The sequence below is a fragment of the Papilio machaon genome, chromosome 13, assembly GCF_912999745.1.
Source record: "Papilio machaon chromosome 13, ilPapMach1.1, whole genome shotgun sequence".
Classification (NCBI taxonomy): Eukaryota; Metazoa; Arthropoda; class Insecta; order Lepidoptera; family Papilionidae; genus Papilio; species Papilio machaon.
This window is the reverse complement of record NC_059998.1, coordinates 7,908,081-7,913,889: the sequence shown is the minus strand read 5'-3', so window position 1 is coordinate 7,913,889 and position 5,809 is coordinate 7,908,081.

The window sequence follows — 5,809 nt, the reverse complement described above, 5'->3', positions numbered from 1 at the left end:
TATTTAATAATCCAGTTAATAAAGTATTTAATTATCTTTTAATATTACTTAGTAAAATTAATTATTTCTAACTTAATAACAATAAAATTTAATTTATCTGTACTATTAAACTTCAAAGGTCGGATTAACTTTGTAATAAAATATGGTGATAAATAACAGGAGATTGACCTAAAAACTCTTCCTTGAGCCATTGAGTTGTGCGATAAATCTCTTCAGATGAATGCAATCCATTCGCCAGAGACCGTCTCTTGCTGTTCGAAACGAGTCTTGGACGAAAATTGAAAATGCTTCCGGTTAGTTTTCGTTCTAAGGTTAAAAGTAAACTTTAACCACAGATTGTAACATAGTCAAGCCAAACATTTGTAACTGGTATAGAATAATAATATGGAAATCCTTTTTTTCTTCTTTGTAAAAGTAAATATTTTAAACGTTATTTTTACAATAATACGTGTTATTTAAGTTTCCAATTAGATGTCTTGTATTTATAGAAATATCAAGTCTTTTTTTTTCGCTTCAGTTCCCGAGGAAAAATATAAGAAAAAGTTAAACAACTGAAGATTGATTGGTTGAAGAGAATTTCCTTTTCGTTCACAGAATATTTCAGTGTACTTAGGATATTGACGTGTATTGATCTGAGAGGGATCGCTCGAAGTTTGCAGAGTCGTCCCCGCCCGCTAAACTAAGTTAGATAAACGAGAACTTGAAAGTTGTTTCAAGTGAAATCTGTTTCTGTAACTGGTAACGGATTCAATTGTTATTTAATTATTTGAGACTGGAATCATTCAAATGATTTTTACTTTTTTAATAACTAGATGTAGTCCACGATTCCTCTTTTAAAAAAAACAATTAAGTATTGCCTATGTGTTCTTCCAGACTTTGACTACTTGTGTGTTAAATTTCATCAAGATCCATTCAGCCTTTTCGGAGATTCCTTCAAACAAACATCCATCCATCCATCCATCTAAATATATTCATCTAATATGATTAAATATTTATTAAACTTTATTTTATTGTAATATCAATATTGTGAAGTAGAGTTCCAGTTACGCAAACTGTCACACCCTAAAGATGTTTTTCCAAAGTAGTGTTTACTAACTTAATTTACAACTAACACGTTTTCCTCTCTTTGCAATCAGTCACAGCCTCTCATTATAACGCGATAGAAATAACTACCACAGTAAAAACGTTCCAAGAGGAAATATTTACAGAGAAACAAGTTCAGATTTCAACGTTGTTATAGTGACCTGCACTAGACCGTAACAGCGTGAGAGCACTATTACCTAGAGTTTTTTTATATTATAATTCATTTTATAAGTATCGTTTTTTACCTTAATGATCACTACAAATTCTAACTAACGGGAGCACTTTAATATTTATAAGTAGTAAACAAACAGTACCGTATTCAATGATTTTTTAGTATGCGGTTTAAAAACATTTGACAATCTGAATGGCAAAAGAATAAAACCTTTTGCCAAAAGGATTCGAAAAGGAAGCTCCATATAAAATTGGTCTCACTTTTGTGATATCTTTTTTAAAGTAAAATGCAAGTCAAAAGCTATTATTAACACACTTGTCTAATTTTTAACTTTAAAAACATTGTGTGATGATAGTTTTTAAAAAGTGAATACTCACGGTTGAATATTTTAAGTTTTCATAGTGTGTGAAGAAATGCATTGCACAAAACTCATCATAAGAATGTCTATGGTTCGCAGAAGAACAAAGAGTCATTGGATAGAGTCAGTCTATTCATAACCTTGGTTTATGGTTTGATTCAGATTTAATCGCTTAATGAGTTTGAGCAACGTGCGCAAACAGTAACCACCTGGTGTTTTGCTTCGCACCTATTGTTCCTGGATTGTTATGTCTCACAAGTTATTTCTGTGTGTGAGGGCTACCCGCATTATAACATTGTGAATGACTAATACCAGCTTCTAGTGAGTAATAAAAGGGTTACAAATCTACATTCAAATCGTTCAATCTGGTCCATAGTGAAGAACAGTTTTTTAATCTAAAATTGGATACAAAGTTCCCTTTTTTCGAGACTGTCGATTATGCTGTTTTTACAAAATGTTAGTTTAGCGAAGTCAATAAACTGTGCTTGTGTTATATTTAAATAAAACAGTAAGACCGTTCAACGTAAACGTAATGTTGCAACCCAACCAGTTGTAAACACTGAAATGCCTCTAACAACTCGCAACGCTGTAATCTTACTGGATTTACGGTCTTCTAAACACGCGCGAGATGTTTCCCAATCTATGGCAAACGCCCTCCTTAGCTCAGTGCGGTTCATTGTATTTAGTTTTAAGCAAGTAAAATAAGATTAAATGACCACTATACGATCATCTCTACAGAACCTTTCAGTAGAAAATATAATATAGCTGAAGATTAAGGAAAACAAAGAGCTTTTGTGGTTTAATATTGTGTTGGTTGTGAGCTTTTTTATTGATCCATGCATTGTCAACTATTTAAAGATATAAAGCAAAGAAAATTATACAAACATTTTGACATTATACTGAAAGCTGAAAGGGGCAGGAATATAAATGGTTTAACTCACTCTGTACTGGAAACGTAACTGTAGAAGGTACAAATACGCCAAAATGCGCGCGACGTACTAGTAGATTAAACACGAGCGCATTTGCCTCGACACGACAATTCGATTGGTGCAGTTTTTAATCTAGTTAGCATTCGATGTTCGCATCCTACCGGCGCTGCGCTGCGCTGCGATGGCAAATTATTTGATTAAATTACCTATCTAGGACAAACTTCATACGCAGTAGTATGATACGCTTTCAATACTGAGGGACTATTACGAACATTCCTGAGAACGTTGTCGTAACGTAATCAACAAAATTTATATTACTATTTGTGCATCGCCCACATCGGACGTAAAGTACACCAACAAATCTCATACTTTTCACATATTTTTTCGTTGACATTAAGAAGGCGCATGTCACAAATATTCGAACTAGGCCCTCAGTATTAACGCCTGCATGTTTGTAATCTTACTTTTTACTGACATTATAAATGCGAAAATTAGAATGTATTTTAGTCCTCTTCCCTTTTCTTATAAGGAAATGGTGGAAATGGAAAGAGAACTAATATTAGGCTTCCGGAACGCATCATCTTACTGTCTTTTCCCAACAGAATATCGGCACAGTATGTACTACGAGTATGTAACTCCATTGTATATACATATACTTAGTTCTAACTCTATCCACATACATACAATCTCATAAATTTATTTTGAATATGTCTATCATCACTATCAAAAATATTATTAAAGACAAAGGAACTGAAAGTCTTGTGTCTATCGAGTATTGAAAATCATTGAACGCTTCCTATCAACATTGTCATATGCAAAGCCGTGGCCTGAAGTGCTGTTTGAAGCTCGTTCGAGCAGCTTTATGCAAAACTTTTAATTCAAGAGCCGTGTTAGCTGGCCACTGTACAAAGCAGCTTATACAGTCACTGATGTAGTGCGCGTTAGTCATTTGATTATCTAGGTCAGTTTAAGGGCTGCTCTATCGCTTAAACTCTAAGTTAAATAACAAATTGATAAATAAATGTAATTATTTCTGTATACTAAGAGACAGGAGAGGTGTTGCAGTAACAACGTGTACAGTAGGCATTAGTTAACCTTTTGCAAGCGAGCGCTCAACGGTTAAGTTTCAGGTTCTAAAACAATCGCGGTTTACTTTATTTTTAAAATTTAATACATATTAGTACTTATCGTTAATTCAGTTAAATATTACAGATACACAATGGCAGTAATAAAAAATAAATTATTCAACAATAAATTCAGTAACAAAAAGATCAAATTGTTAAACTGAATAAATTGTGGAACTGAAATTGAAAAAACATTCCTCTGATTTTCATAGAAGCAAGTTAAATGTGACGTTCAAAATTGTACGTAGAAGTTTGTGTTGTGGGAGTGAGTTCGAGGGAGGGTAGAAATGTGCACTTATCTTGATAAGTTGAGACGTTCCGTTCGAGATAGCATTAAGTTTGTATAGAAGTTTAATAAATGTTCTTAGTTACTTGTAGTGTAAGAGCGATGACCTCTTTTATCATAGTTAAACTGGCTATGACGAAGTCCTGCGCAGGAGATAATTTGCGATGGTTACTCGTAACATATTAGAACAATAAACTAGAACATTTTGGAAGTTAATCGATATAACTAATCTAATAAATTAGTAGTTTATAGTAATTAATAATGTAAACCTAATGGTTCTCATCTAATTAACACAGAGGTTAAAACTATGATTAGACATGAATTTAATATAATGTCAACAGTCTAGGATTACAATTTGTTGAAAGATTTACACCTTAATGATTTCAACATCAAAGTAAGCTTGGCTGCCGCCAAGTTTTTTCCTGAAGAGATGGTCCGGACGGAGAGAGCGCGGCTCGCGGGTACGTAACCTAAATGCTGGCCGGCTCGGGTGCAGTAAGTGGGGCGGATGTGACGTCACCCGGCGACAGAGAAAGTGAAGGGGTGGCTAGGCGGTGCGAGGGGTGGGGTAGTTTTGAGCTGAGTCTCCGTCGTGTAAGAGAGGGATGAATAGTTTGTCCAAATTATTTTTAACCCACCAATGTATTCATTTATTCAAATCAAAAAGTATATAGTACTAGCTAGTGCCTGCGACTCCTTCTGCACGAATTTAAAAAATAAACTTAATAAGTAGCCTATGTTCCGGAGATATCTTCTAACAAACATCCATCCATTCATCTAAACTTACGCATTTATTAGTATTATCAAGTCAATATTAGTAAGATGAAGTATTCATCTCAACATTACCATTTAAGGTCTTTATTACGAGTATGTCAATCTTCGAATCAATTAGCAACATACTTATGTAAATACACAATTATATTTAGCTTTTAATCCTATTTCACTAATAGAATTAATATTACTTTTAAATATGAACTTCAAGTTTCATGTACCTAAAAGATCAAGTTGCTTTAGTCGCGCTAATCTACTTCTTACAAGTGCCCGAACAAATTCCACCTGAGCCTTTAATCCTGCTTAGTATCACCTCTATATCATTACAATTTGTTCTCTAATTGATTTGAATATGGTTTATTCTTGTTTGTGTTTATCGAGTGGAAGTCATACATGATGTGTTGTGTTTTAACGTAGTGTAATGAATTTAACGAAACGTAACGAAAGTTAACGGTGTCGGAAGTTTTTCACGAGGTCCGTATCGGAAGGCATTCCTTTGTCTTCTCTGACTGTAGTTGATCTACACTTATATGTTTGTAAAGGGTACAAGCCCAAGTAGGTATAGATCTGGAGTTCACAGACTACACAAATTCAAAGAGCAGTTGCAACTAAAATCGTTCCAATTGCAATAAAAATCTCTTTATTTTGACTATTTTTGGATGAAGCGTAAACGTGAATACAAAAACACAATATTGCATTACGTAGTTTCTTTGTATCTCAGTTAAGCCGTTCTTTGTTACTGATTTAAATTGCACGCGACTGTACACATACATCAAGGCAATAATTAACTTCCATATAAGTACCAAAGAATGAAATAATACATTCTATTTTAGTCGTGATTGGAAATCAGTCATTTTATAACGTAGTGTACTAGGGCATCATCGTAATCAAAGAATTACATAATACATGAGACCTCAAAATTGTTTACCATGTTGTACAAACTTAACTGCATCTCTTTTTACATTGACTTGAGTGGTGGGGATGTATGGGTTGGGTTGAAGTAAGGGGAAAGGGGGAGGGTATCGCGAATACTATGAGTTTTTCAAAGTAGGTCGCCTGGTGCAATGTTCCAGATATGAACTAAAG